This window comes from Zingiber officinale, unplaced genomic scaffold (assembly GCF_018446385.1).
Source record: "Zingiber officinale cultivar Zhangliang unplaced genomic scaffold, Zo_v1.1 ctg251, whole genome shotgun sequence".
Lineage (NCBI taxonomy): Eukaryota > Viridiplantae > Streptophyta > Magnoliopsida > Zingiberales > Zingiberaceae > Zingiber > Zingiber officinale.
The window spans coordinates 579,430-590,795 of NW_024589922.1; the positions used below are offsets into that span (position 1 = coordinate 579,430).

The window sequence follows — 11,366 nt, forward strand, 5'->3', positions numbered from 1 at the left end:
AGGTCAAAGGGTCCAGTGGCTCGCCGGAAAGGGACGAGCCGACCAGACTCGTAAGAAAGGGAAATCTGATAGTAAAAGGCACCCTGGTAGGGACCAGGGTTCCGACGCTCAAATGAAGCAGTACATAATGACCGAGCGGAAGGACGTGCCTCCCAGTCGGCTCAAGGAATTAAGGCCGTCCGGACGACGTTCTTCGCCCGCCCGGCCGGTCGGACGTTCCGGTCAGGCAGTGGGTAAAAGACGGGAACATCTTCTGACAGCCGTCAAGTCGTATGGCTACGCCATACTCCTAGTCTGACAACGGGGGGTCCTGTTGTCCCATCGAAGAACATGCTCGGAATGTAGCAGTATGGTGTCAGGTAAGCTCTCTGACAGGTGCATACCGGGGTATGGGTTGCTGACACGTATGCACCTCGGTGGACGTGCATTAGTTCCTTCTTCGTCCTATATAAAGAGCCTATTACTCCGCCAAAGGTACGCATGAGACAAGCTTGGCAGCCACTTTTTCCACTTACCTGACTTGAGCGTCGGAGGGTCGCCGCCGGGAATCCCTTCCCAGCTCGATTTTGTTGCAGGTTCACCGGAGCACTCGAGGATCTAGCAAGAAGCGCCACACCCCCAGCTTCCGTTGACTCCTGGTTCGGACAGGATCAATTTCGATCTCCACCGTCCGATCCAGGTCGTTGATATCGAGGTTGTCATCTAGCCGTCCATTTCAACGGCGGCTGTCCCATCGGAAGTGACGCAACCGCCATACGCTGACAAATGCACGATCGCCACATGTCAGCCGGTTACTAGTCGCATTTAATGAGCTCCCCTTACCGTGCGCAGAGCACGTGATGAGTAGCAACGGGCGTGGATTTCAAGAAAACACAAGGCATGGACAAAATACCGCCGCACGGATAAGCATCCTTAGGCCTGGCCGAGCGGCCTAATGCGATGATCATGGCTCAGGCAGATCGGTAGTCCAGTCAGTCGGACTTTGCTTCCTTCGACTAGACTCGAGAGGAAGGCAAGTGATCCTGCGGTAAGAATCCGGAACCCCATAAGGAGGGGTCAACGCCACGGGGAGGTCAAAGGGTCCAGTGGCTCGCCGGAAAGGGACGAGCCGACCAGACTCGTAAGAAAGGGAAATCTGATAGTAAAAGGCACCCTGGTAGGGACCAGGGTTCCGACGCTCAAATGAAGCAGTACATAATGACCGAGCGGAAGGACGTGCCTCCCGGCTGGCGCAAGGAATTAAGGCCGTCCGGACGCCGTTCTTCGCCCGCCCGGCCGGCCGGACGTTCCGGTCAGGCGGTGGGTAAAAGACGGGAACATCTTCTGACAGCCGTCAAGTCGTATGGCTACGCCATACTCCTAGTCTGACAACAGGGGGTCCTGTTGTCCCATCGAAGAACATGCTCGGAATGTAGCAGTATGGTGTCAGGTAAGCTCTCTGACAGGTGCATACCGGGGTATGGGTTGCTGACACGTATGCACCTCGGTGGACGTGCATTAGTTCCTTCTTCGTCCTATATAAAGAGCCTATTACTCCGCCAAAGGTACGCATGAGACAAGCTTGGCAGCCACTTTTTCCACTTACCTGACTTGAGCGTCGGAGGGTCGCCGTCGGGAATCCCTTCCCGGCTCGATTTTGTTGCAGGTTCACCGGAGCACTCGAGGATCTAGCAAGAAGCGCCACACCCCCAGCTTCCGTTGACTCCTGGTTCGGACTGGATCAAGACACAAGGAAGTTACTTGGTTTGCAATCAGGAGATTGCTAATCCAAGGAAAATATGACGCATTATCTGATGTCTCCTTCGGGCGGAGTAGCTTCTTACAACGTTAACAGCACAGACAGAAAAGTAAAGCATAGAGAAATGGATTACAAGTGAATTGAATAAACTATGCAGATCAGTGTTATATTTATAGCACTGTTCGGGGCGCCCTGAAGGTCTGGGCGCCCGAGGGGGGGGGGATAAATTTTATCCCCTAACGTTTAAATCAAGTCAAAACTCGATTTGGTTAAAAATTCAGGCCCGGGCGCTCAGAATGGTTTCGAGCGCCCAGACCAAGAATGTAAAATACCGAAAATAGGCAAATATTGATAAGGGAATTTTCTGAAATTTTTGGAAAATTTTTGGGAATTTTTCGGAACTCGTACGGACGAGTTAACGGGGATTATAACGGGGCCCGGAAAAGCCTGTTTAGGCTACCCCATTTTAGCGAGGAAATGTTTATTTATTTTTCCTTTTTTCTTTTATTTTCTTTACTTCTTTTTCTTCGCCGACTCCCCGCGTGCCCGATCCTTTTCTTCTCCTCAACACCGACAGTTTCATTTCTCCCCTTATTTCTTCCCCTTTTCTTCCGACGCCGATCCCACCCTTTCCTCTTTCTCTCGGCGCCGGCCACCATGAATTCACCGCCAACAGTAGCCCTTCCCTCTGCCGTTGCCTCGTCGCCGCAGAGATCTCAGTCTACTGCCGGCCTCTCCTTCTCTTCCTCTCCCGAGCGTCGGCCGCCGGCAAATATCCCGTGCCCTAGCGACCCGCGGCTCCCACACCCTCTCGAGACATCGTCGGCCACTGGAATCCAGCGCCGCTGCTGTGCCCTAAGTCCTCGTACTCCACTGCCACCACCGATTGATCGGCACAGCTCAAAGCCGCCGGCCACAGGAACCCTAATGTCAACTCCTCCCTCTCTTCTTCTGGTCGCAGGCATTTGGAGATTGCCGAGCACTTGAGCATCCCAGCCGTGCCCTAGCTCCGAGTCTAACTCAGCCATCGATCGCCTCTTCTGGCTCAAGAAGGTATGGTTGTTTCCTTACCTCTCCTTGTTCTGATCTTGGCCGGTGGTTGCTGTAGTTTATCATCAGATCAGAAATTTTTGGATTTCCAGATCCCTACCACAGTGTACAGGCTTTCTTGAGATGAATTGGTTGTTGGATGGATTCATCACTGCTGGAGAAGGTGCCAAGTGTTGTGCCAGTGAGGTAACAGAGTTTGTGGGATACAAGTTTGGAATTGTTGGTATTCAGCTTTGATTTCAATTGATGTGGAATGAGGATTTCAAGGAATGACTTGTTTTGGAATCTTTGTAGGTGTTGTTAGCCATTGCAGCTCTAGCTATGCTGTTCGTGGACGATCCATGGCTTCGGCCAACCTTCCGATCTAAAGTCATCCTTTGATGGTGAGCTATCAACAACCCATTTGAATTCGGGTAAGTTTTTAGGTTGATTCATGATGCTTAGTATTGGATGGTAGTGAACTTGATTGGATAAGTGGATCATTAGTTTATGTGTTCTTGGAATTTAATTTGATGTGAAGGAAAGGGTTGGATCAGATTAGAGGGATTTATAGTTGATATGTTGATTATAAATCCTTAGTTTGTTGAATACCCTGTATTTGTAGGATTTGAGTTGGATGCGATCTCTTGGATTTGTTGAGGACGGTTGATACGACCTGCGTATGAAGGCGGGTACCTCTTGACTTATCTTTTATGATATTGTCATTGGATATGCATAGTATTTTATAACTACATGCAATGAACATGTTTGCCTTTGGTATGTCACTGTTTGATATCCATAGCATGTTAGGTTTGTCACCTGTGATGTATTCGTGATTATATCTCGTGATTTGTTGCCATGATTATCTTGTTACCATGAGTATCTCAGTTTCTAGAGTGACATACCATGCTTACTGAGGTTAGGACTAGGATTTGGATTGTTGTTTCTGGCCTGTGTATCTAGATTATCTGATATTTAGGTTTTTGGGCCATATCAGATTTGTGTACCTCTATTTGTGTATCATATATGATTCGGGTGTTTAGACCCTGATTCTTTGATCTGTGTATATTGTTGGTACATATGCTATGGAAGAGGGATATGATTTGGGTCTAGGTTGTTATACCTTAGAGGACTTGTATACCCTAGATCCGTGGATTTGACTTACTGATACTGTGGTACCCATATTATGTATATATGGATTTTTCTATGCTGATCAGGATATTCCATACTTATTATGTTCAGGACATAGGATTTTTGAAATTCTATCTGACCTGTGTACTCTAGATCTTGGTATGTGACCATCGCTTTTATAGTACCCATTTTGTATGTATGGATATGGTTATGTTGATCAGTTTTTGCCGTGTTTAGTGTCATGCATCATGATTGCATGCTGTGCGATAGTCGACTCCATTGTTGTTGAGCACATCGCCAGTTACATGGATCTGCACACACCACCACTCATGGGTTAGTGGTCGATTCAGGCAGTGTGTGTTGCAGCAGGGACTTTGTTTGGCTACGTTGGTCCGCTCATGGGTAGTGTGACACAACGTGTTAGCCGGCAGGGATTCCTCCCCGTCATCGTGTACCGGGAGTTGAGAGCATTGAGCTCCCCCATTTATGATTTGGGGTCACAGGACAGGAGTACTCCGACAGCATCCCGTCCACTCGGTCACTCATCAGGAGCAGTGACGACAGAGTGCACGGTTGTCACAGCCCTACCCACTCGGTCTCGCCATTTGTGTGTGAGATGACTGACTGGCGTCAGGGGTGACCAGGACGCATCATTGACATCATATGCATTGATGCATTTATTTCTTGTGATTGTGTTTGCTGCATTTGGTTGGATGCATATGTTTGACATGCATACAGGATTTAGGGCACTTCCGGTTTGACGACCCTTTTGTTTGGATAGGAGTTCCTGGTGAGTACAACTTCCTTAGTTACCTTTCAGTTTTGCATCTTTCCTAGATATATGATTAGGAAGCTGTATTCCATGTTTATTGCTGTTAGATATATCTTACTAGGCATGTCTATTGGTATTCGCTGAGTTGTTGAACTCACCCCCGTGGACTCTATATTTTTCAGGTACCAGGTTATTTATGGTGTCGCTTGGAGCATCCTGTCTGCTGGTCCCCACGTCACATCAGAAGACTTATCGATTTCACGTATGTTTTGTTTGTTTATGTATCAGTTTGTTTAGCTCTGTACTCCGGTTTTGTTTTTGGAGTGTTGATGTCGTTATGTGGTATTTTGTATTTGTTGTTGGTTGTGTAAGCCTAGCCGGCTAGCAGTTTTGTGTTTTGGTTTTGGTACAGCCGAGTGGGCTGCTTTATTTTTTTTACTGCGTGGTTGTGTCAGCCAGAGGCTGAATTTGATATTAACTGCGTGGTGTTTGTTTTCTTTTATTGTTATTATTCCAGCCGCATGTGGCTGAGGTATATAGTGCTTGTAGAAAAGTTTCAGATTGTCCGCCGTACAGGGGAGATGCTGCCGAAATTTCTTCGGACAGAGACTCCTCTGGGGCGTGACAATTTAGTGGTATCAGAGCAGGTATACGATACTTGCTATGTGTTCTGGATTTTCGAGATTTATCTGATATCAATTTATTTGGTATCAGAGATCGACTTACGTGTCTTATTTTTCCGGTGTTCGGATTTCGTGTTTTGGTCTTCTCGATGTGACTTTGTGGGTTTTGGGACCTGACAGCAGCATGACATCTCCAAGCTATAGGAGGTATGTGGGTATACTGTTATCCTACTATTTAGTTAGAGTATGCATTGTTGAATGTGATAGTTATGACACTTTGTATCTGGTATCTGTCTGATGTTGTAGCCATATTACATGTGAGGGATTACAGTTTCTGGTGATTTTTCATATCATACACCAGTAGTTTTAGTCTCTGCTATTATTAGTTGGATAATGGATATTATCTATATATTCATGTTGACTTAGCCGTAGAATACCATGTTATTTTAGTTAATTTTATCAGCAGATAATTAGTTTACTTTTGTTAGATCGGTCAGTAGAAGACTGATCTACGTTTGTTGACTTGGGTAGTCGTGATCGATTTACCTTAGATGCTTGTAGAGGCTTTATTTATTCTTGATTAGTTAGTAGATGACCGATTAGTTTTGTTGACCCGAACAGTAGGGGATTGACCTACTTTACTTCTAGATGTTTGAAATCTTGAGTTATTCGTGGTTAGTTGGATATCTTGAGCACATCGAGTATCTAGCTTATCCTGACGTGGGAAAGGATTGGATTAGCCATATACTATTGATGATTTGGTCAGTCGATAGAGGATCGAAGTATCCTATTCCATGGGTACTGTAATTTTAGACTGTTTGTACCTAATTGGATAACTTCGAAGATGGCATAGGGTTGGTGTGATAGATTGGATTAAATATGCTGATTATGCATATCTATGAAATGTACATATGTGTTTGGTGTGGTATTTGAGGTATCTTGTGGATTATGTGTGATTTGTGAATGCACCTGAGTTTAAGTATGCCTTATTGGAAGTATATGTTGATTATACTCTTGGTATATGTGTATATTTGTCATGTGAGTATTGTTTGAGGGGTATTGTTGATTTTACCTACGATGATATATGCACACGGGTTCGGTATACATTGTTGGAGGTATCACGGTGATTTATACCTATGATGTGAGTACTTTTGGTGTGAACCAATTGGAGGATTATGTCGATCATACCTATGTTGTGTGTGCACGTGTGTTAGGTGTATTGTTGGTAGTATCATGATGATTCTACCTATGTTGAATGTAGAGTGTAAGTGTCTACATTATGTTATTAGTTGTATTACCCTGTCAATTTATTCTCCTATTAGTGGGTGACCGACCCACTAGGATGATGATATACTTGACTATGGATTTGATTTGCTTATGAGGGTGTTATACCCTTGACTGCACACAGTGATCTGTGATAGAGTGACCTCAGGCAGTCTCTAGCTAGATAGTTAGGTGCTTTGGGCACTTATGTATTGTTGTGGTAGAGCGTAGCTCCCACATGTTATGGATCGTTTGTGGTAGCGCGTAGCTTTCGCATATTCTGGATTCCCACATATTTAGGGATTGTTTTGTAGTGGAGCGTTGCTCCTACGTATTGCGGATTGTTTGTAGCGGAGCATTGCTCCCATATTTATTGTGGATACATATTTTGGATTAATTGTGGTGGAGCGTTGCTCCCACATATGGAGGATTTCTTGTGGTAGAGCGTTGCTCCCACATATGTGGTATTTCGTGTGATAGAGCATTTCTCTCACACTGGATGTTCTATTCTTTGGTGATTATATATCGTTGGTGATTAGATTTGTTTATTGTTGAGAATCTTATTGTTAGGAATGTCTGTGATATGGACATTATGTGTCTTGGTTTTACCATTAGTGCTTGCGGTGCCCTAGATGTTGTCATGGACTCGATGATTTGGGTATCCCTAGAATGTTTGGATCGGTTTCCATTGTCTTTGTTGACGATGTTATGATCTATTTCGGATCCGCGGTGAGTCACGCACGTCATTTTGCATAGTTCTGGAGATGTTTCGACGAGAACATCTATATGCGAAGTTCAGTAGTGCATTTTGAGATTGTTTTCTGTGAGATTTTTTTAGACACATGATGACCAGTAGGAGTATACTGTGGTTCCACAGGAGATTGAGTTTGTTTCCGTTGGGAGTAGACGGAGTCTATAGAAGAGGCTCGCAACTTCCTTTGTTTGGCCGATATTTCCGGAGATACGTTGAGGATTTTTCACGGATTGTTATGCTATTTACACGCTTGACCAGGAAAAGCGTGAAGTTTACGTGGTTCGAGGACTACGAGACCAGCTTTTAGGAGCTGAGGCGGAGACTAATGTCGGCTCCGATTTTTGGTTTACCTTTCTGGAGAGGACAGATATGTCCTCTACACCGACGCACCTATTCAGGGTTTGAGCAGTGTTCTGATGCAGTACGATAGAGTAGTCTCCTATGCTTCTCGACAGTTGTAGGAACATGAGTAGAACTACCCAGTACATGACTTATGGCTGATCGTCATTATTTGTGCCTTGAAGATTTGGCAGCCTTATCTATACGGTGTTACATTTGAGATTCTCACGGACCATAAGAGTCTCAAATATTTGTTCACTTAGAAAGGAATCTAATCTCTGACAGGGAAGATGGATGGAATTCCTGAAGGATTTTGATTGTACCATTAGCTATCACCCAGGAAAAGCTAATGTGGTTGTTGACGCACTTAGCCGGAAGTCTAGAGTGACTTTGGCTTGCCACCGAGTTGTGGCTACAGATAGAGCAGGGTATTCTTGTTACCATGGTTGCTCAATCGTCGATCAGGACGAGGATCCGAGAGGCCCAGGCTGGTGATCAGTATTTACAGTTCATTGGCAACCAGCTAGGTTCTGGGCAGCAAACAGAGTTCACCCGCGTTGATGTGGGTATTATATATTACCAAGGCCGATTATGAGTGCCTCCAGTTCACCGGTCAGGGAGAAGTTACTTCCGGAGGCTCATCGCTTATGATTTGCTGTCCACCCAGGCGGTAACCGTATGTACCAAGATTTGAAGTGCTCCTATTGGTGGAAGGACATGAAGGAGGACATCACAGATTTTTGTAGCTAGATGTCTTGTTTGTCAGCAGGCGAGGGCTGAACATCAAAGACCTGCCGGCTTACCTCAGTGGATTCCTATTCCCGAGTGGAAATGGGAACATATTACTATGGACTTTGTGTATAAGTGTGCAGCGGAATTGTGGTGGGTTTGCCGAGGACACGATGAGGTTATGACGCGAATTGGGTAGTCGTTGATCGATTAACCAAATTCGCGCACTTCGTAGCGATCCGGAAGATTGATTCCCTGGATCGATTGACAGATTTGTGTTGTCGGGAGATCATCAAATTTTATGGTGTCCCTTTGACTATTATTTCGAATAGAGACCCCCACGTCTCGTTTCTGGCAGAGTTTGCAGCAGGCTTTAGGCACTGAGCTATGTTTCAGTACAGTTTTCCATCCGCAGACAGATGGACAGTCAGAGCGAACCATTTAGACTCTAGAGGACTTGCTGAGGTCATGTGTATTGGATTTTGGAAGCAGTTGGGATGACCATATGCCATCAGTAGAGCTCGTCGATAACAACAGCTTTCATTCGGTTATCCAGATGACACCGTCTGAAGCGTTGTATGGTAGTCCTTGTGGGACACCCACCCTCTGAGATGAGGTTGGGGAGGCCTAGTTGTTGGGACCTTATAGAGCTCAGCATGAGACAGAGTTGGTCCGTACTATTAGACAAAGGATGTCAGAGTTATAAGACTGCCAAAAGAGTTAGGTAGACCAGAGTCGGAGACTCTAAGAGTTCTCTGGAGGCGACCATATATATTTTTTTGCGAGTTTCACCCACGAAAGGGGTGAAAAGATTGGCCTTAGAGGTAAGCCAGCTCCGCGATACATTGGACCTTTCTAGATCTTGGAGAGGATTGGAGCGGTAGCATACTGGCTAGCACTACCACCGTCCTTGGTAGGCGTGCACGATGGATTCCACGTATCTATGCTGAGTAGATACGTACCTGACCCGACACAGGTGCTGACAGGTGTCTTAGTTCCAGTTCAGCCTGACGTCACTTATGAGGAGATTCTGGTACGGATTCTGGACTGGAAAGAGCGTCAGTTGAGGAACAAGACTATCCGGCTGGTTAAAGTCGGATGGTAGTATTATTCGGACGAGGAGGCTACTTGGGAGCTCGAGGATACTATCCGAGCTCGATATCCCCATCTTTTCACTTGAGGTATCTGATTTAATTTACTGCTCAGCATTTATACGCTTTACCTGTTGTTAGTGTTTGCTGATGGTAGATAACGAAATTTGGGGACCAAATTTTTATTTGTGGGGGAGAATGTAAAATACCGAAAATAGGCAAATATTGATAAGGGAATTTTCTGAAATTTTTGGAAAATTTTTGGGAATTTTTCGGAACTCGTACGGACGAGTTAACGGGGATTAAAACGGGGCCCGGAAAAGCCTGTTTAGGCTACCCCATTTTAGCGAGGAAATGTTTATTTATTTTTCTTTTATTTTCTTTACTTCTTTTTCTTCGCCGACTCCCCGCGTGCCCGATCCTTTTCTTCTCCTCAACACCGACAGTTTCATTTCTCCCCTTATTTCTTCCCCTTTTCTTCCGACGCCGATCCCACCCTTTCCTCTTTCTCTCGGCGCCGGCCACCATGAGTTCACCGCCAACAGTAGCCCTTCCCTCTGCCGTTGCCTCGTCGCCGCAGAGATCTCAGTCTACTGCCGGCCTCTCCTTCTCTTCCTCTCCCGAGCGTCGGCCGCCGGCAAATATCCCGTGCCCTAGCGACCCGCGGCTCCCACACCCTCTCGAGACATCGTCGGCCACTGGAATCCAGCGCCGCTGCTGTGCCCTAAGTCCTCGTACTCCACTGCCACCACCGATTGATCGGCACAGCTCAAAGCCGCCGGCCACAGGAACCCTAATGTCAACTCCTCCCTCTCTTCTTCTGGTCGCAGGCATTTGGAGATTGCCGAGCACTTGAGCATCCCAGCCGTGCCCTAGCTCCGAGTCTAACTCAGCCATCGATCGCCTCTTCTGGCTCAAGAAGGTATGGTTGTTTCCTTACCTCTCCTTGTTCTGATCTTGGCCGGTGGTTGCTGTAGTTTATCATCAGATCAGAAATTTTTGGATTTCCAGATCCCTACCACAGTGTACAGGCTTTCTTGAGATGAATTGGTTGTTGGATGGATTCATCACTGCTGGAGAAGGTGCCAAGTGTTGTGCCAGTGAGGTAACAGAGTTTGTGGGATACAAGTTTGGAATTGTTGGTATTCAGCTTTGATTTCAATTGATGTGGAATGAGGATTTCAAGGAATGACTTGTTTTGGAATCTTTGTAGGTGTTGTTAGCCATTGCAGCTCTAGCTATGCTGTTCGTGGACGATCCATGGCTTCGGCCAACCTTCCGATCTAAAGTCATCCTTTGATGGTGAGCTATCAACAACCCATTTGAATTCGGGTAAGTTTTTAGGTTGATTCATGATGCTTAGTATTGGATGGTAGTGAACTTGATTGGATAAGTGGATCATTAGTTTATGTGTTCTTGGAATTTAATTTGATGTGAAGGAAAGGGTTGGATCAGATTAGAGGGATTTATAGTTGATATGTTGATTATAAATCCTTAGTTTGTTGAATACCCTGTATTTGTAGGATTTGAGTTGGATGCGATCTCTTGGATTTGTTGAGGACGGTTGATACGACCTGCGTATGAAGGCGGGTACCTCTTGACTTATCTTTTATGATATTGTCATTGGATATGCATAGTATTTTATAACTACATGCAATGAACATGTTTGCCTTTGGTATGTCACTGTTTGATATCCATAGCATGTTAGGTTTGTCACCTGTGATGTATTCGTGATTATATCTCGTGATTTGTTGCCATGATTATCTTGTTACCATGAGTATCTCAGTTTCTAGAGTGACATACCATGCTTACTGAGGTTAGGACTAGGATTTGGATTGTTGTTTCTGGCCTGTGTATCTAGATTATCTGATACTTAGGTTTTTGTGCCATATCAGAT

The 11,366-nt window shown here is 45.5% G+C and overlaps 2 long non-coding RNA genes across 2 annotated transcripts; both read left to right on the forward strand.

Annotated features, from left to right (window-relative positions):
* The first annotated feature begins 2,463 nt into the window (after window positions 1-2,463).
* On the forward strand, window positions 2,464-3,277 carry LOC122037292. Its single transcript, XR_006127603.1, has 3 exons — window positions 2,464-2,791; window positions 2,881-2,974; window positions 3,083-3,277. It is a non-coding gene; the product is annotated as an uncharacterized LOC122037292 (long non-coding RNA).
* Window positions 3,278-10,063: 6,786 nt separating this feature from the next.
* Window positions 10,064-10,877, forward strand: LOC122037291. Its single transcript, XR_006127602.1, has 3 exons — window positions 10,064-10,391; window positions 10,481-10,574; window positions 10,683-10,877. It is a non-coding gene; the product is annotated as an uncharacterized LOC122037291 (long non-coding RNA).
* Window positions 10,878-11,366: the final 489 nt, after the last annotated feature.